The sequence below is a fragment of the Pezoporus wallicus genome, unplaced genomic scaffold, assembly GCF_028554395.1.
Source record: "Pezoporus wallicus isolate ANWC-B61680 ecotype Strahan unplaced genomic scaffold, APGP_CSIRO_Pwel_v1 contig_11047, whole genome shotgun sequence".
Lineage (NCBI taxonomy): Eukaryota > Metazoa > Chordata > Aves > Psittaciformes > Psittacidae > Pezoporus > Pezoporus wallicus.
In genome coordinates, this window is record NW_026639456.1 from 54,157 (window position 1) to 75,016 (window position 20,860).

General features: G+C 42.2%; 1 long non-coding RNA gene across 3 annotated transcripts; it reads right to left on the bottom strand.

Moving 5' to 3' along the window:
- Positions 1-4: 4 nt before the first annotated feature.
- LOC130602119 (uncharacterized) lies at positions 5-14,480 on the bottom strand. 3 transcript variants are annotated; one of them, XR_008972823.1, is made up of 5 exons: positions 14,343-14,480; positions 13,685-13,762; positions 12,496-12,663; positions 5,815-5,939; positions 5-63 (listed from the first exon to the last, which is right to left on the bottom strand). It is a non-coding gene; the product is annotated as an uncharacterized LOC130602119 (long non-coding RNA). The 3 variants fall into 3 exon arrangements; XR_008972824.1 differs by lacking the exon at positions 5-63 and adding an exon at positions 2,130-2,211; XR_008972825.1 differs by lacking the exons at positions 5-63; positions 5,815-5,939 and adding an exon at positions 11,988-12,153.
- Between the last annotated feature and the right edge of the window lie 6,380 nt (positions 14,481-20,860).

Genomic DNA, 20,860 nt, shown 5'->3' on the forward strand with positions numbered 1-20,860 from the left:
AATTGTCAGTAAAACCCAAATAACCCTCTTCCATGTTGTGCTTCCATTGTGGTTTCTTTATACCTGTATCCATTGGGAAAGAGGAGACTTAAATCAAGGGGACCTCCCTGGCTGCACAGGGAGAGCATTGTAACATCGCAGAATAAGGTAGATATTCATATAATAAACACTCTCTATAGGAGGGGCTGAGCTGGAAGAGCTTGTGAAGGCCACCACCAAAGCCTAAGCTGGATTCTGGGTACCTCTGCAGGAGGTACTTGCTTAATCAGAACTTCATGCAATGTGTATGACCTACACAGGTGATGCCAGTTGAAAAGAGCTGGTAGCAATATGTTTCCAGAACCCAGTAAGATCCCTCCAGAGGGCCAGATTCTGCTGTCAGGATGTCTCTTGTGAGTTCTGTGGAATGAGCTTTGTTGATACTTGTGTGATTACTGCTGGATCTGTGCCCACAAAAGGCAAACGGGATGCAGTTAGAGAAGGGGCTGGTTGGAGATTTTCTCAGGAAATGGATTTCTCTTGGAAAATGTCAGCTTCTCCAAACCCAGACTTTTTGTGGGAATGTATATACCACATGCAAAAAAAACAAACTGTATTCCTGGTCACAGTGGGAGAAAGGGGAAACAAATTAAAACAAGGAAAGGAGGGAAGAAAATTCTTCAGTGTCCCAAAATTAGAACTACGAGTGCTAATGATATTTATATGAGATGCTGAAATCATTTCAATGCAAAAAGAAATAACTGAGAGGATGCTGTGGTGTATTTTGAGTATTTAACAGATGCAAGACGAGCCTCTAGTCCTTGACTAAACTTGAAAAATCAGTTTTCTGTTGAGTATGTTCGTATTTCTGTATCATCTGACAGAGGGGAGACTGAGATGAGCTCTTAGGCAGAAGCTCTTCCCTGTGAGGATGCTGAGGCGCTGGCACAGGGTGCCCAGAGAAGCTGTGGCTGCCCCATCCCTGGCAGTGCTCAAGGCCAGGTTGGACACAGGGGCTTGGAGCAAGCTGCTCCAGTGGAAGGGGTCCCTGGAGCTGGATGAGCTCTAAATTCCTTCCACCCAAACCATTCTGGGATTCTATGAACTTCATTCCTATGTAGCAGCTTAACTGCTAAAAGCAGTAGAGTCTGCATCTTTAAATACTTGCAGGTTTGATCTAAACTTCCTTAGTCTTGATTGATCCCTGTTTAACGTATTAGGTGACTTGGTTACAACACGTGCCATGTAGAATAGGAATGAAAAGAACATGGTCGTACGTGCAAAACCATCCCCCTGCAACCATTAATATCACAGGAAAACAAGGCTTAAATGGCCTGAAACAGGTGTTCCCATTAGGGAGATGAGGATGCCCACCTCAGCTGCATCTCTAGGAGACAGAATGAGCCATTTCAGAAAGGTATTTAAAAGTTATGTGATCCTGTAAAACACCAAAACCAAACTGGTTTAAGGACTACTCACAGCTCAGAAAAGGCCATCTGGTGGCAGAGCTCCCCAGGGGTTTATAAATAGCACATCTCTTTGCAGACACAGTTCCTGACGTATTCACATGCTGATTAACCATCTGAGTTGTTATCCAGTTAATTCCGACAGCTGCTTTGCAAAACTTAAGTGTGTGCATTAAGCACTCACAAAACCCACTTATGGACATTATTGTACATCACACACTGTATGTGCCAGGCAAAAAATTAACAGAACTGGCTTATTATGGTCTCCAAGCAAGAAGTATTATTAGCACAACTGGAACATCTCCAGTTCTCCAGCCAATCACACTCAGTTCCCACCGCTAATAGGATCTTGCTCATTTTAGAACCAGAAGACATATCACCACGATGAGAGCATATACATAGGTCTAAATGCTGAGAGTGTGACTTGGTTATATAAATGCCAGATAGCAAATCCTTACCTTCCCAGCAGGATTTGCTAGAAGTCTTCACCATTTTGGGGTAGATATAACAATAACTGCAGTAACCAAGACTAGCTTGACACTGTCACCACCCTTGATATGCGTTTTTATGCTTTTATTACATAGCACACCAATAACCATGATTCAAGGCATTCTTCTCTCCAGTTAGCTAAAAGGAACTCCAGGAGTATTTTGAAGGTGCTAGTCTTGGGAATATTGGACTGTGTCCAATTTAATCACACAGTAGAAAATCACATGTCAGTCAGTGAACACCACTGTTGGCCGGTCCCCACTACTGCAGTTATACACTGCGAGGGTAATAAAATACTGTTAATAAAATATAGTTTGGAGATGAGCATAATTCAAAAGACAAATTTCTTCACTCTGTTAGTTATAAAGAGCCAAACTGTAAGACCGTGTCTCAATTATCCCTCAGGGCCAATGAGACAGGAAATAAATGAGTCTTTATCTTCGCAATGCAGATTAACAGCATCATCCATCCCACTGAGATTAGTGCTTCTAAAAGATGCATATCCTGATGTAGGAGACTAACCTGGATTTTGGGAAACAGCAGGGTGAGATGTTCCTGGACATTCTGCTACTACATGTGCCTAGGATGTGTTGGTTCTCATTCTGTCAGGACTAACTGGATTGAGGGCAGTAAAGTGAGGAGTTCTGCTTTATCCAGACTAAAAGTGTCAATCTCTACCTGTTCAATGAGACAACATCAGTATGTTCATTACAGGGAACACAATGTAGATCACAAGATACACACCTAATTATCTAGTTCTAAGTAGGTGTTTGGTTCTAAGCCTAGAAGTGGTTTATGTTATTAAGAAGCCTGGTAAACAACCCTTTAGCAGGCTGTTCAACAAAGGAAACCAAAAACTTCCTTAGAGTAGCCAGCCCCCCCTCCCATCAGTTCACATTCAGTACTCACCTTTGGTTTTCCTATTGTTTTTTCCCCCAGGCTGCAAGTGAAAGCTCTGAGCCACACACTCACAGAATTTCAATCAGACCTGGGACAGGAGGGATTTGGGAATTCAGTTCAGAAGGTAGCAGATGCTTTCAGCCAAAGGTCTGGGCAAGCTGGAGCAGATGCCAGTTTTTCATAGAGCTGATAGCATGCTGGCACAAAGCTAGCATTAGGCAAATGTTCCCACCTTCACAAACACTCAAAGTGAAATCTCATCCCACTGATGTCTGTGGGAGTTTTGCTACGGATTTCTGTGAAGTCATGTTTCTTCTCCATGGCACTGTGGTGCTTAATCATGGGCCCTCTTCTACACAAATTGCTCACTCAATCCATTAGAGCTTTCTGTAGACATTTTATTTAATATAGCAAAAGCAGCCAAATATCAATGATGATTCTGCAAGTTAATTGCATAGACTGTTCCTCTGTGGCTTAGGAGGAGTCTGCCAAAATATCATTAGTGTTTAATTAAATGAGTCTATATTGAGCCAACTTCTGCTCCCACTGAAAGCCATTGCATATGTTAAAATGAATTCAGGTTCTTTAGAATATGGCCTTCTTTACTGCTAAACTCTGCATTGCTTTTGTTTCATGAAGCTAAGCTGCCTTTCCAGCAATTCCTAAGCTTTCTGCTTTATTTTAGCAAGCTTCACCAGACCAGCTGCAAAAGTCTTTGGCTAAGTTCAGTAAAGCAGGACCAGGTTACCTTTGTGCATCAGATCTGAGGGGTTTCTGTCGTGTACCAGCCAGAACAGAGTTTTGTTTCACCCATTTCTGAACTTGCTAAGGAGAGATGCAGACATTAAAAGAGTGAAATACGCTACACACGGGCACCACTCAGCAAGAGAGTTAGGTCTGTTCCTCAATTTAGATAGACTTTGAAGTATAAATACCAATGCTTTGCTCCTTGCAAGCCTTTGAACTGTTGTTTTACTGACTATTTTGGTCAAATGCTCTCAGTGTCACCAGTGAAAAGTTTTATGTAAGTCTCCCGAGTGCCACACTGTGCCTCATGTGTAGACAATCAGAGCATTTGCAAACTTCAACCTCTGCCAACAGCTCTTCTTCACACCTATTAGAACGCTACAGAGAGGGAGATAAATGAGCAAATCATAGATTTGTTTGAATTTGCTTCATTACAAGCCTTCAACACCCCGGTTAAGGGTAGAGTTGTTCAGAGGATATCAGAAAATCTAGGAGAACACGGTGTTTTATGTTTCTGAGCTGTTTTCTGGCATGAAGTGTCATCTGGTCAGGCTGTGCACAGGCTCTCACAGCAGCAGATCAGAAAGCAGACCCCAGAAAAGCTGCACAAATCCTGTTTCTAGGTACAAATATGTTAGAATTAAACCCAGAGGAATTTGTTTCACACCCTTTATGTGAACAGACTATGCAGCATAGCTGCATAGCCTATAGAATAGCACGCTGTCTTCTCAGTGTCGAATTCACCCTTTATGTGGATAGACTCTGCAGCCAGCAGTAAAGACAAGTCCAAACATGCACTTTGAAGAGCAAAGCACAGAGCACTTCTGCTGCTCTTTAGCAGGGTGGTTAATTTAGCACACAGCAAGTAAGCAGGACCTCACACACTGCCACGAGAAGTCAAGTACACTGCTCAAACCTGTAACAGCTAGGATGTGTACCATGGGGGAAGGTGTAAGGAGCACCAGTGGTCAGTTACTGGGGGAAAATAAGCCTTTTGTTGGGTTTTGAACTTCAGTTGAATGCTTGTTTTATTTAGAACAAAATCAATGAACAAACCAACAAACCCTCATTATTATAATACAGCACGTTTCTTTCTCAAAATGCCTGCTGCTTTTCCCTCACCCCCCCTCAATGGCCTTGGTGATCTTTTGTGATGAGGCATAAAATTATCCTCTGAAGTCATGAATATTTTCTTCTCCTTCCTAGACTAGAAACCACTACTGCATTCTTATAATTCTCTTACAAGTTACTTCCTAGAGGGCTTATTTGTTTATTCCTCTGTTGGAGCTATAGGATTGTGAGAAGTAGGCATTACCATTTGTGTGCTTTCCTCCTGTGTGAGAGTACAGCAAAGCAAATGATAGACAATTCCCAGCTGTGTCTGGATGGCACTCAATCCTTTGCACAGACTGAAGTTCACTGTCCTACATCTACTGCTAAATCACCCTGTTAAAAGGGTTAAGGCATCCAACCTGCGTTTATGCTAGTCTTTAATACTGTCTATCCATTTTCAGCTTTTTATGCTCTTTTACTTCCCCTAAATCTGCTAATACCTTTGTACCTTTGCCTGCAAGAGCAAAGAGCTGGTTAGGTGTGAAACCCTGCACACGACTGGAATTAAGCACAAGGTGTAAACTGCAGTGTTTGTTCAGTCTGTTTTCTAAAAGCAGTGCTCAAATGGTGATGGACAGTGACTCCATCAGACCTCATGAAAACAGATGGAAAGCTTTCCCTTGACTACCATATGCTGAGATCAAACATCATGCCTTAAAAGGCATTATTGACTGTACCAGATCTGCCTCTAAAACCCCGCAGTGATGATTGTTTAGAGCTCTACAGCAATTGGAACATTACTACTGCAATTGTTATGGTGGTTATACAGTTATTTTCAATATAGTATAATCCAGAAACACCAAATCAAACCAGGATCCATTGCTAGATCTTAGGAAAAAAAAAAACATGAATCCTGCCTAGTTTGTAGCTAGAAGGGCTTTTCAGTCTTGGCATTATCAGTATGGCACAGATACCTAAAGGAAGGTGAGCAGAAGATGGCTATTTACAAAGCCTTCTCTAAGATGCAGTCTCAATAAGCTTGCATTTTACAGTATTTGCTTATTCCAAGTACTTCAAACCTTGCACACTGGTTATATTTAAGAATAACAATTATCTTGGGTCCAACTGGCTCTTTGCCTACAGAAATAAGGACTTAGAGGCTATATGAGCACGGACATACCTGACAGCTATCACATGCTTTGGTAGAAGAGGGTTAAGGGTGCAGTGGTTCTCATCTTCCCATCCTGGAGCCTGCAATGTTGCATCAGACAGCAATATTCTCAGAGGGGACAGAGGAGTTATCTTCTGTGATAGATGGGAGAATGAGGGTTTAAAAAACAAACCAAGCCAAACCACAGGAATTTCAACCCTATGGACAAGGCAGGAGATTTGAGAACCAGAAGGTATCAATAAACATTAAGGATGTTAATACAATAAGATACTTCATGTTGCTGGAAGAAATGGGCTGTGCTTTACTACTCTGACACTGATTTATTCTTTACCTTTCTTCATTGACACATGTGTAATTACACAAATTGCCCTTGCAGGCAGAGAAGAGATTTCTTCCTGTCAGGGCTGAACCTCAATCACTGTCGTTGAAAGGGTTTACTTCATTTAATGATGTGATTTTTTTTTCACAACCTACTACTAACTCACTAGCTCCGAGTTAGGACCAGAAGTGCTGTTAGGTAGGTCGTGTCTGCTTCCCTCCCATGAGTCTGTCACCCTCTAGTGAGAAATCATCTAATTGCCATGGTCTTCCTCTGTCCAGCTGTATAGTGTGGAAAAGGCTCAAAGCACTGAGTGAGCCTGTGGGGAACAAGCAGGTCTATGTAGCTGCCTTACCTCTTTTCCAATGACCATGTACAGGCTTTGATTTTTAGCGATGTAGCTGCTTTGAAACGGTATCTTCACAACCCATTCCTTCCTTAAGTCAGCCCTGGCAACAGGCCAGTGACAAACCCGTTACTGCAGCCATTGCTTTAAGGCCTTGCTATTCACATCACATGCTTCAGCTCAGAGATCTTCAGATTGTTTCTGTTGCCTGGATGACCCACGTCCTCATGATGATATTAGCACAACCTAGAAATACACTCTATAGTTAACGCTCATGCTCTCTTTTTCCTTTTTACTGTCTTTCTTGGCAAAACACTTCTGAGCAAACATGTTTGGAAAGCAAATAAAAGCTATTACCGGTGTGATCCAGCATTTTTCCATCAGTTGTTGTTAATGTATTAACTTTCTTCAGCATTCATGTTGCGCACACTACTAGCAGCACACACAAAGCTACCACAGACTGAGACAGAGGTGGTAGGCAAATGGGGGGGGGGGGGAAGCCACTAAAACTAATAAGGCAAATAGAATAATAGAATAGGGGATGTATTTGGAACCTGGGGCTTGCAAAAGAGAAAGGTCATCAGGGGTGTTTAATGCCTTGAGAGGAACAGGAATTAGGCATCTCTTATGCTAAGATGCTCTTCAAAATCCCTAATTTATATCTTTAAAAGCCACCATCTTTCTGTTGCCAGCTAAGGGACTAAACATACAACAGGTTTTAAGCACACAGTGCACCAGGTTGCCCCCCTTGGTTGTTTCTGCATGCTGCTCCTCCTTGGGGTGAAGGTCTGGTCTCTATGTCTCCTGCCTGTCATCCCCTCCCCTTGGCGAGAAAAAGCTCTTCCCACAGCAATACCACTCCACCTATTTGGCGCTCCCACCGTGGAGCAGATCTGACTAAACCAGAGCTGTTCACAGTCAGGTTGAATGTGTGGCTGTATGATCAGATGAATCAACACAACTGAGTGTTATGGAAATGGCAATAATCGTGACATTGGGAATATGGGAATCTGAAAACGTGCTGGCCACAGAAGGGAAAGTGCTACAGTCCTACAGTCTTACAGGTGCTTTGCACCCATCAAGTTGAGCTCTCTTGAAATAAACATCCTCTATTTATAAAGCACCTCTCATCCAGAGAGCAGAAAGTGCAAGGAATTGCTATTAAATCTGACACAGCAATGCCAAGGCATTCCTAGATTGTACCAAATTATTTTCACATTTCAGTAATTTACTGAAGTTAATTCTTGAGGATTTTACTGTCAAGAAGCCAGCAGGACTCCTAATTAATCTACAGTCCCCTTGCTGCCAAAACAGCCAGGGGAACGGGGGCATTCCGTTCACTTTTCCTCTTGTTTTATGGTAAATAACACAGCTCACATCCTTGTAAGCACTTAGATCTGGCCGAACAATATAAGACTCGGGAAAGCCAACAAGGAAAGGTCGGACTACAAAGGCACTGCAGCTTTGCTCTAGCAGAAAAGGGAGCATGAAACGATTAAAAAATCCCTACAAACCGCAGAAACAGAAACAGTGAAATTTGCCCACTGCTCTCTTGGCTCCAGTGAGTGTCCTATGCTGCCAAAGACTTGTCATCAGAACCACCAACAGGACATGGGAAGAGCACGCTGCTCCCCTGCTCCTGCTGCTGCTCCAACTCCCGCTGTTTGTGTCACTAACTTCCCCTGGGAATTTCTACAGATATGAAATGCCTTCCTGCTGCTGACAGGGGCAGTGAAAGTGAAATAAAGTACCTGTTGGCAACATAAAGAGTAGATCTCCTCCACATGAGAAACGACAGTGTGAGTTCTCGTTACAAATCACAGCTGAATAGGGTTAAATGGTTCGAACAGGGATTAGTAAATATTCTCACTGTTACAAAGATGGTACTACAGGAGCTAAAAACTTTCTAAGTACTTTCTATAAGCAGTGATCAGTAATGGAAGAGCTCTCTTTAGTAGAAGTGTAGATTGGAACTACTCAAGATTAGTAAAATATGCAAATATCTGCCAGTTTTGGCTTGAGTTAGAATGGGACTGGAGGAATTGTAGCATCTGCTGTCTCAAAATATTGAAGCAAAAGTCTGGAAAACATGGAAGAAGATACTAGCTGGGTTCCTATAGTATCTCAAGGCTTTTTACTAGGGAATCAGAGTCAAATTGAACGTCAGTCATAACAAAATCCCTACTCTTAACTGGTGCTCCAGTCAAGACCATTCTATCCAATTAATCAGTTGAAAGAAGATGAGGCCAACAAACATTCTCAAGAAGCTGGCATTGAGTGGCAAACTAGCTCAACAGAGTTAGCAAAACAAGAAGACATCCAGCTATCCTCTTCAATAGTCTTTGTGTCACTAGAAGCTCTTTTGCAGGCACAATAAACAAGAACAGCAGTGCCTCTTCCTGCTCAGATAATGGATAGGAATTTAGAAATCATTTCACGGTGGATGAACAGCCAACTTATTTGTAGCTCTGCTCTCATAAAGACATTGTAAGCTGTGAATTGCAAGGGGAAGAGAAACAAATGGAGGTTTGGGCAGCTTGTGCTTCCCCATTTGTTTCTTCTTCCACAGCCTTTTGCATGAATTTGGGAGCACCCTGCAGTGAATGTGCAGGTTTCTGTTTCAGCGGCCAATAGTTGCCTCAGTATAGGGCAAAGTTAATGCACTGTGGTTCAGGTTGGTTTCTGACAGGCTTAACCTTTTGAGTATAATTCTGTCAGGCTCTCCATCCCTCTGTCTTTAAAACTCAGTGAGAGTGATTTTGCTAAGAGTAGGCACTTTGGGAGTCAAAAATACCCTACCCTTAACTACAACCACTTTGCAGACCCAGCTATACTTAAAGCTTGCCTTAGGGTAGAACTAAATAGCAAATTTCAGCTTGTGCATTCTTTGACCTTTTCCTTTATAACAATGTGGGGGTTTTTCCACAGATATGAGAATTAGACACTTGAATCCTACTTAGCAAGAAACTGAGTCAGCTGATGGCTGCTTATCACTGCCTAGGGAAATACTCTAATCAACACTAAATCTAGTGGTTTTGAAGCCACCTTGTCTTAGCATTGCAATGAATTCACTTCACTGAATGGATTTAATTATTAAAGCCCAGAGGGAGAACTGTTGAGGGCTTTAAGAAGCCATTCAACAGAAATATCTTTGTTTCCAAACTAATAAGGCAACAAAGGGGAAAATGTCATAGATTAATTTCAATCTGTTACATTTGGGGGCTGCATACAAACAATCAGCTCTGGAATCCAGGTATAGCAATCTGAATTGTTGCCTATTACTTGCCTGCCTATTAGCTTTGGTGTCTGCATACTTTTGTGCCTTTATCTAACATCTTCCTTCTTGCTTGGCTGCACTGAGGTTCTTCACTGAGATTTACTTCACGCTGGAATATAGGAGTAGTAGCAACAAAAAATGGGATGATTTATTCTGGTGCTAAAACACAAGAGGGGTTTAGCTCGTAAGGACTGTGGGACACAGTACTGTCTGCTGTCCTTTATAAATAGACTACAATCCACCTGCAATCTATTCAGCCTAGTTTAATATATATATACCATTAATAAATACTTCTAAGTTGTCCAATTGCAACTGCAATCCTTTGATTATCCAGTCTTGATCTTGAGTTTATCAAGATAATTTTATGTAGAGAAGTACCAATCCTCTCATACTTTAGTGCCACTAGCTCTGTTAATACTGAGGATTATTAGCACAGGGTCTCAGAGAGATTGGCACTTGGGATAATTGGATGATTGGGACCTTGCCATGGGAGGAACAGATTGGAAGCAAGGCTATAAAACACAGTGGCTGTGACAGCCTCGGATTGTAGAGGGCTGGAATGGCCACATTTCAGACATTAGTCCAAATTCAGTCACTGTAGCCATCTACAGAGCCTTGGGGTTTATGCTAATAAGTGAAATTAATTTCATCCCTATCTGACAGAAAAAAAAAGCCTTAAATCTGCCTGTCTTACGGGCATGAACTCCTTTGTGTGACTTGAGATTTAGTTACACATACAACAACCTGCCTTCCAGCCATACAACCATTCACCTTGATTAATTGAAACAACTTAGAGAACAGGGGAGTCTGAGGCTCGTGATCTAACTGTGGGATCACAGATTCATGTCACCCACTGAAGACACTCAGACTAGAAGCTGTCACTAAAGGCTTCCTTCACAGGCAACGGAGAGTTGGCTGCTTCCATACAGAGACTCCTACCAAACCTGGAGATGAATGTGTGTCCCCATTGCCTGCAGTGGGAGTTCAGGGTGACAGAGCTTCTGACTCACAGCTGAGGTTAGAAAGATCCCCCCAAAGTGCTGAAGTCCTTATATTCTGCACATACGTACAGGATATATAACCTCTACTGGCCCATGTGCAGCAACATGCTCTCCTGTCCTGCCCAGAATCCCATCTCCATGAGGTGGTGCCTGTGTCCTGTAACTGCACAGCATCTGCAGTACTGGCAGCTCCAGGTCACAGAAATATAGCTTTGCCTTTTAAAGGAGAGGATTGGTCAAGTTAGCATTAACCTTTGCAGATGTTGTGCTATTTGTCTTACCCACAGATAAAGATCTAATAACCATTAGAAAAATTAATCTGCAGCCTGTGAAGAAGAGGTTTGGCAAGAGAATTAGGTTAAAATAGAACAAAAAATGTTTCCATCCTTCCCATGCACTAATTGAGGTCATAAGAGATCCCCCCAGTCAGGAAATGGTTGGTTTTGCTCAATTACCTCCTCACAGAGTAGGAAAGATAATATAAGTAGGACCTTCCATTTCTTGATAAAAATCAGAATTCTTCAGATTTTATCTGTGTGTATGTGTGTATCTATTGATTATAAAGGCTAGCAAAGTAATTAGGTCAGATATAAGCATGTGCATGCAGAGATAGGTGCAATGACTTAGATGAATATTCTAATTTGCTCACTTAGGACAGAGTAGCAAGTGGCAATTATTACCTTTTGTTGAAGCAACCCTTTTCTGGTGGATTTGCTGACTTAGTGTGTTCGCACTTGGAAGCAGCACACGAAACCAAATCATTTATAGCCTGTTAATAACTTTAAGTACATTCTGTCATTTCTGCTTTCTTTCATGTCCTCCTCTACACCAGCTTCATTCTGTTGTGAGAGAAGATCACATTTCTCCTGAGTAATTTTCAAGCCTCTAGTGCTTTGATAATGGAGGCCCCCAAAGAAGTCCCGTTACTGAGGGATATGGGAGAAGATCTGGTTTTACCACTTCATTGTCTCTGAATGACTGTGGTCACAACTGTTTATCACTAACTAAAAAATGGATGATGTTTTGGAGAAACACACTTGATCAGATTCATTATACAGCTCAACGTGGCATTAACTGTGGTGTCCCCTAAAGACTTCCTTGCTGAAACATCTTAAATAACCACATAAGAAAGGGTTAGATCACCCACCTAGATATTCTTACCAGCCTCCAAGTGCCAGAATGGATCACTCGCATTAAGAAAACCTTCCTCTGTCACCTCTGATCACAACTGCTGCTTTACAGCTAAATAAAGTGCTGCTTTCTTCCTTTCTGGTGAATCTCAAAAGAGTTTTTCTTTCTTTCCACAGACAGTTACTTGAACAGTGCTCCCCTCCTCAGCAGCTGACTCATCCACAGTAGCATTTATTTGTAATATCAGCTATCTCCCTATGTGGTATGGAGTTTTCTGGTAAAAACAAAGAGAAAGGTGAAACTTCAGCTATACCAGAACAGATTTTGTAGCAGAAAGTTTGCTTCCCATTCAAAACAAACTCAGTTTTCTAAGGCAGAGAGAATTCCAATTACCACAAGAATGTAGCAGAAAACCTACAGCTTCTTAACAAACACAGTGAGATTTACAAGTACTGGTCTGAATGCTTTAAACAGAGTATTTTTAGCCCCTGAGATTTTTTCCTGCAGTGATTACATCCATCCCTATGAACCTAATTGACTGTACAATATCTGAAGTGACACAGTAGTATCTAAGAGTACGTGTCTGGCATTTAATATGTAGTTTTCCACTTCTTACACCTTAGGTTACTGCCTCCTCATTTCCTTTCCTTTTTCATATCAGGGGGTTCCAGTGTTCATGAAGATGTCTAATCCACGAGGCTGCCAAGTGAAATTTTAATCAAAGGCCTTTCATAGCTCAAAGACTGGCTTTGTTAAGTGATCAATATGTATTGATGGCAAGACCCTAAAAGAAACACAATTCCCTTTGCTTTTACAAATGAAGAAGTTATTAGAAGTTATTAGAAACATGAGCCAATTTGTCCCTCTTGCACCTCCTGGGAGTCTGATCCAATCTTAAACATATAGATAGGCTGAAATCACCACACAGCCATTTTAAGACCTCTTCTAAGCTGTACTGCTAATCAGAACCTGAATATGAACAGACTGCTGATACGTGGCACCTTGGGAAAGAAAAAGCTCCTGTAATTATAATCATGTGCACCACAGAACTCATTCCCTACCTCAGAACTGCATTTTTCACTTAGCTATGCAATGGGCTAAAGAAAGACCAGACTAAAAGTATCTGTGGGTACAGGACATACAGGGGTAGCACAGAGTTTGGCAGTGTAACAATTCGGATGCAAAGACAGGCACCACCAGCAAACAGGGATCTGGAATCAGATCACAACAGAATAGGATGGGGAGGGATGCTGAGGGCAGGAATGGGCTAAGGATCTTGCTGCTGTTTACCATGAGGTAATTCAAAAGGAACGTCCCTTCAGACCTGAAAAAAGGGTTGTTTTGCAACTGAATTACATAGGAGCAGGTTCCTAACCCCTGCCCCCGTCAAAGATTCCTGTTCCAGAAATCCTATTAAGGAAAATAGAGAAATGACTGGGTTTGTTTTCAGTTCAAGTCCCTTCCCTGGTTGATGGGTTAACGCATTTCAGAGCATGCAAGAAATCAGTAATGGAGAAATTTAGAGGGTGTTGTTCTCTGCCTTCTGATGTACCCTGTCCAGTCTATTTTTAAGTGGATCAGGGAGGATATAACATCAAGATGTGTACAGATTTCATGTATGGTTTCTCCCTCATCAGATTTCTGATGTCATAAGCACATTTACATGCATTACACGAACAATTAAACGCTTTCCCCCTTTCTCAAGGTATTTTTATCCATTGTCAATCAACATTAATAATTCAGCACATCTTTCCTCTCTTTAAATTGACAATTCATGCTATTGCAGCATGATTGCATTACTATACCTCAGGCTCTGTGTTACTGAATGGCCATTTCCCAGATCTGGAGCTCAGATAGGAAAGTCTTCCTTCTGCCTGGGAAAACTGCATGAAAGGGTTTTGATACAGTAAAGACTCCCTTAGACAGAGGTTTAGGACTGATACTACAGCACCATGCACATGCAGTACATCAGAGCACCAAGAAAGCAAAGGCAAAATCAGGTCAATGCCAGGAAGATTTAAAGATCTGAGACATGACCCAGCCAAACCTTCCCTTGAGAGCTCAGATAAATATTACTCAGAATATGAAGCTTTTTTCTGGACCCCAGTCTAGCAGCACAATCCAATATCCTTTTATTGCTAGCATTCTGGGGGATGACAGGAACACTTTAACTGAGTGGCAGGTTCATACATTAGCCAATTTAGTTTGCAGAGAAGTCAGCTCTTGCTGAAGCCGCATTTGTGTCCTTTGCCAACAAGTTAACTCAAGGCAGGATCCTTAGCTTCAATGTACCTACCATATATTTTGCTGCAAATCATACTGCAGGCAGGAAAAGCTTTAGATTTCCACAACTCTGTTCCCCTTAACAGCAATGTCTAAACCCATGAATCCGAGTCAGAGAAGCAAGTGATGAGTTGTGTTACTTTAGAAATCCATGGCTAGGTTTTGTTACTCGTTCCTTACTTTGCCACCAAGCCTGATCCTCTCCCCCTCCAGGATTCTCAAGGCTGCCTGGATTTTGACATTTTCTCACAAAACAAAGGTTCTCAGCCTTGAGGTAGGCTGGAGGGATGTGGCTGGAGGCAGAGGTGGTCAGCAGTCACTGCTGCGGGTCTGCTTGGGAATTGTGAGCTCTGCTTCTGCACGGCAATGAGCTTTGCTTTTGAAGAATAGTCAGAAATTGAATTCACCCTGGGTTAAACCACAGGCATTCCAAAATTCTTCCAGTCGCCAACTGGATGATCCTCACTTACCTTGTGCCCTGTTATCCTTTCCCACTGTCTCACATCAACAAAACCTGAACCACTCCCTGCTCCGTCCAAGGTGGGAATCCTCAGAGTAAATGATAGTCAGGACAGTGACATATGTCTCAGTTAAACTATAACCAGTTATTTTCCCTAAGGTCTAAATATAGATAACTACAGTTGACTGCATTTTGCTTTGACTATCCACTCTCACCATGCCTGTCAACAGAGCCCCAGTTTGGTTTCGAGGCATCAGTCGCAGTGTGTGAGCCAGTCCTGAGCAAGTAGAAATCACTCTTGTCATTTCACAAGCTATCTCACCGCTTCTTTATGGGGTTTCTGGCAAATTCAGTGCAGGCAGGAGGTCTTGATAAGCATCATGATCATGTGCTTTCCTGACCTTGATGTTTTGAGTCATGGCCATATTCTGAGCCAGATGAGTCAATGACAGGAATACCTCTGAATGCAGAACAAGAAAACTGGGGCAACCATAACACACTGCTTTTCTGGTAAACCAAGCTGGTCCCAGTTCACTGCTGTGCCTGGCTGCTAACCAGCAAAACCATCACTCCAAATAGACCAGTGCCCCTAGAGCATCTTTAGAGTAGCGATGAATTCATGAAAACGGAAAATGGACACATTACTTTTCTCTCTCATGTGCCCCATGGACATTGTTTAGTCCGTTTCCTACAGTGAAACCTGCATTACAAAACCAGAGGAATTCAAAGGAAATGGATGGATCTAGCCCTCGTTTGACTGCAGAGTGTTAATAATTTTGCTTAGCAGTGTTTTTCACCTCAAGAGATATTTGCTGCAATATCCAAACACTGTTTCAAAGCAGGCAAGGAGCATTCCTACAGATGAAATGGAATCTTCTAGATCACCACAAAAGGAGGCTGACTTCTTATGAGAGAGATCTGTAGTCAGATGTGCTACCTTGCTGTGGCAGGCTGCATGCCCAGGATGGCTGATGTGTTAGGTGAGAATGAAATGTCCTATTTCAGATGGTGAGACTGTCCCCCGTTGGAAGTTGCTGAATCCCTGCATCTTTACAAACATCAGCAAAATAGAGAATAAACTGGAAGAATAATGCTGCAGAGCTGGAGATGGTGGTGGTGGTGTCCATCTGTGCTTTTGTGAGCAAGCCAGCAGCTGTAATCTTTTTGATGATGGACAAAAGAACTGGTTTTCCTTAGGCAGCAATTTCAGGCTGCCATTTCCAGCCAGCTGGGAATGTGTGTGGAGTCAGACATCTCCCTGCTGCCCACAGCCAAGCACTAGTCATCTGGGCACACAAATACTGTACCGGAGAATTCAGGAACCATCAGGAGCTTTGGGGTTTTCTAAGACAGACTTCTCATTTGTATCAAACAATAAAAACTAGAGTGAATCTGAAACCTGGGAGAGCTTGCACTGGTATTCAGCCCTCCTTTAACAAACTGGAAATGTGTTCAAGGCCAGGCTGGAAAGGGCTTGGAGCAACCTGGTCTAGTGGAAGGTATCCCTGGAAGGTCAGAACTGGATGAGCTTTAAGGTCCCTTTCAACCCAGATCTTTCTATGATTCTATATATATTGTTTCTCCTTCTCTGTTTTGTTCTTTTCCTAATGGATTTACAGTGAAATTTTAGCTAACCACAACTGACCAGCTTTTATAATGTTAAAGCCTTGGAATTGCCTATCAGCTAAATGCAAGAGCATAACTTTGTTTAAAGCAAAGATGCACACTACTCCATGTTATATATAACAAGTCAGCTTGCTAAAACTATAGATATTTCAGAACTACAGTCACTTCATTCCTTGCTCCTGCTCTTTGCACCACAGGGATTTCAGATCCTCAGCCTGAGTGAGTGAATGCTCACAGACACAACCTGCCTCACACCTCCTGAGCACAGACCTTCAGATCCAGGCAGCAACTGCTCCTTTGTGGCAGAAGAGCCATAAAAGCAGCTGCTGGGATGTGAGGATGAAGGAGCCAATAACAAGATGGATGTTAAAAATAAAGTCCTGAGTACTATATTGTCAGCTTTGTTATGATAATGTCACACAGACACTTAGTCTAGTTTAGGAATAGCCCTAAAGAAAGATAATTTTATCTCCATTTTACAACCGAAGTAGGGACCTTACTCAAAATAGAGAGCTTTGCTCTCCCCATCCCTGTACCTAAACCAGAAATCCTTTTCTTCCCATACTGCTATACCTCTTTTCCTAAATTTGGATCTCTAATAAATGTCATGTGTGTGAAATGTGTTGTAGCATATGGGGAGAAATAAATACACGTACATATCCAAAGAGTAAGTCTAGCAGCAAATGTCCCTTATACCTTGCCAGCGTTCCTCAGCACTGAATTTAAAGGCACTGTGTTTGATTGTGACAGGGTCATTAGTCTGCATGGACCAGCTGCTGTAAGTCTTGCCAAGTACCCAAAGCAGCAGCAGTTTTATAGCTGGCTGCAGACATGTGGCACCAACAACAAAGAGAAAGCCACGGGGGTAGAGCAGAAGGTTATTTGGAATGTCTGCGATCAATCCTATGCTCCCAGAAGACAATATTTAATCTCTGTCTCAGGTTCCCCCTCAGTAAAATCACACTTTCCCATTTCACTGGGGCTGTTTTGCTTAATATTCTAATATACTGCTTAATATTCCAGTATGGCAAGTGTTTAGATAACATATGTTACTTCCCTGTAAGACACAAGATAGCTGAATGATGGATGTGCCTTTTACTCTTTTGAAACATGAGCTAGAATTAAGGCATCTATGAATGGCTATATATTGCAGCATCAGTTCCCTGTATCTTTTAACCCCTTAAGTTGGACCCCTGCTTTAAAACCAGTGGCTTCTGAGATTTTAATCCCAAATACTCTATCATTCCTGCAAAGGAGAGCAATGAATCATCAGGACTATTTGAGTATAAATATACAAGCAGTGAGTTCCCAGTAAGGATGAGATGAAGTTAACTCCTCTCCTGGTGTTGGGCACAAATAGTCACAGATCAGTGAACAAGATGCACTTTGCTGGGCTAAAGGAGCCAATTTCTGTGTTCACACCATAGCTAGAAATGTGTTTTTACTATTTTAACTGAAACAACGACACAGCAGACATGCCCTCAATGCACTGGACTGTATCAAGGAGAAAGAGAGAAGGGGTGGTATCAAGGATGCAATGCTTTGGTACCAAGTGTAGGTTTCCTCTTCCGGCTTGCAAGGAGGGAATAGTAAGAGATACCTGTTGTTGTCTCAGTGTGTGATACTTGCACATCTCATAGGCCATAGAGATCTACTGAAATCCCAGATCCAGGTGGCCAAAGAGCCTAAATTTCAAGAGTTTTGGGGAATTGATCATGGAAGGAAATAACCACCTGGCAAAAGCTGAAACAATTCCTTTCCTTATGCTATACTTTCCTTTTTATTTTAACCATGGTAACTTCTCTGCTACTTTAAATACATTCTGCAGCCAAGTAGTTTGAAATGACCGTTTTTTAATTATATTCTATTGCTTTTGCTAGCATTGTTATTTTAATGTGTCAAACCTGGCAATTCCCATCGAAACCCTCCTTTCCAACACAAATGTTTGGATCTGGGCTGCTGTTCACACTTCAGCCTCACAGCTCAGTGTATTAGGTATTTCCAGATGACCAGTACAGGCTGGTCTGCCCTTAAGAGCTCAATACTACAGGCATATTGAGTGCCAGTAAACAGGGAAAGTTTTACTCTCAGGGAAACAGGGAAAGCATGGAAATATGAATCCACTGTTTGCTCAATGAGAAAAGGCATAAAAGCTTGGGAACCATTTGAACACTGACCTAAAGTGAGAGCTGTGGCTGTTGGTTGAAAGCATCAGAAGCCAAAAAGCTAACGCTACAGCAGAAACGCTTTGGTTTGCCTTGTATAGAAGTAAAAAGAGGATGTTTCCCAGTGTGGCTGGATTTCTTGCTGGCACAGAAATGGAGGGGTTGGCAAAAAAAAAAGCAACTAAAATCAGGTCCATCTGCTTAGAATTAGCTTCTGAGTTTATGCAATCCACTGGGCAGCAGTAATGCACAAAAGGAGAATGAAACCAGGGGAGTGTGAATTGCAGCTGAGCAGAACGTTTTTGGCTCAATGGAAGTTTGAAAGTGAATTCTCTTGCAGTGATGTGCTGGTTTTTGTCAAGCAGAAGTTGTTTGCTATTTCCAAGCAAGCTGGTGGACCTGCATTAGAGGAGAAGAGGAAGGCTAGACCTGAAGGAAATCTCTTGTAATCCCAAAGCAGGTGGATTGATGTCATTCCCTTTTGGAGAAAGATTTTGCTTCTGCTGTGGGAGGAAAATTAAATAGGAAAGTTCAGGGGTTATAACAAAATGGATTTATCTTCCCCCACTTGGCTCTAACAAGAATATCTTTGGACAGAGGTCAGGGAGGGGATTACGTATGCACACAGGTCCAGTTGAAATCTTTGAAGAGAGAACTCGTGCTTCCTCTGCTATCCATTAGTATCCACCAGGTCCCAACACAAAGCCTTCAACGTACTTTTTGACCAAGAGAAGCTGCTAGAAGTTAGCAGAGGTCATTGATAGCCTTCTTCCTCTGAGAGGCCACTGCACAAATGGCCATGAAGTTAGTGAGGCTTCTCCGATACTAACTCACTGACACGTTAACTTTCTCCAGCAAGAGCCTTCCTGGCTGAATTTCCCTTGATGTAACATCTAGATCCTGCACTAGATGATCTTAAGGTCCTTTCCAACCCTAACTACTCTATGACTTAGAACCGGCATCACGCAGAACCCCTTGTATTTGCTGCCTTGTATTCACTTTTCCAACAGTGCATCACTCCAGACACTCCGCCTCCGAGAGAAATGCCACAGCTTTGGACAGTTGTGATGACTTGAGAGTTTTGTGCTGTAGTGCGTGGGAAGGAAGAATTGCAAGGAACAGCAATTCATTTCTGGTTCCTCCATCACCTCAGCATTTCTAGTTCAGTTCACTGTGTCCCACATCCCACTGAACAAAAGGAGGAAAATCCAGTTACATAGGTCCTCTCGCTGAAACTAATTTTTAAGGTGTATTTTTACTGTGATAGATGACCCCACCCCCCTGCAGTAAGCAAATAACCTCAGCTGATAGGAGCAAAGGAACGCTGCTCCAGCCTCTGAGAGGTGGATTGTTTAACATGGCTTTTGATGTATTCTAAGGTTAGTGTTAACACTGGGAAATCAGCATGGCCTCTTTTTATTACTTTAAGTATTGGTTTTGTAAGGAAGTTTATCTGCAGAAAAGCATATGGTGAGATACTACTGATGCTTCACCTGATGAAGTGAATTAATCAGCAATCCTTTTTCCCTCCATTTAACTGCTCCTCCTTTCTCACCTTCATTTCTCTGCTAAAATGAATCACTGTTTGAGACCCAGCATGTTGGATCACTGTGAAGATAAGGTTCAGCAACAGCGTGTGTCAAATACTGGAAACCTCTATTATTATTATCATTCTCCTGAGTAAACCAGGCTCAAATATTAGGCAAGATGGACATTTTTTCCCCTTAGGCCCTACTAAAGAGTCAAATAAGCAGCAAAAGGAGGACTACTCCCTCCACACACTCACAAAAACACACACACACTTCCTAAATTCAGATCTCCCCCAGATCATTGTTCTTTGCGTGGGATTTTCCAGTCTATGAGACAAGGACTTGAATTAGTCAGCAGCTAGTCTCCTACTCTAGGTGCTGAGGACTGTGAGCTGCTTGTCTCTATTGCCTAGAAACAGAATTAGGCACCTAAAAATAAGCGATGTAACTACTCCCTTCACCTCTCCATGCCATGTTAAGTTTAGGACAGAGTTTTATTGTGAAACCCAGCACTCAAGGCTGGTTTCTCTGACATTGCATCACAGGAATTCTGCATTGTTTGTGTATGGAAAATGTTGGAGGGAAAAATCATTTTAGTTTGGGTCCATTCTTCAGTATATAAAGAACATTGTGCCCCATCCTCCTGCCAAAAAGCAGCATGCACTGGCACTCTGACACAAGCCAGCCTGAGAAAATCTGTGCCTGGTCGCTGGGGCTCTGTCTCAAGGTAAGGAAACTCACACCTCCACAGGCTTGAGTTCTGAAGCTCTAGGGAATGCGGATTTTCTAACACGTGGATATTTTTAGGAACACATCTGCCTTTGAATTGGTCCTCCCTAGTGAGCAATATAAACCAGGAAACTGCTACAACTGAACAGCTATAAAGACACTTATGTTTTGGTCGCCTTTCCAAGAGTG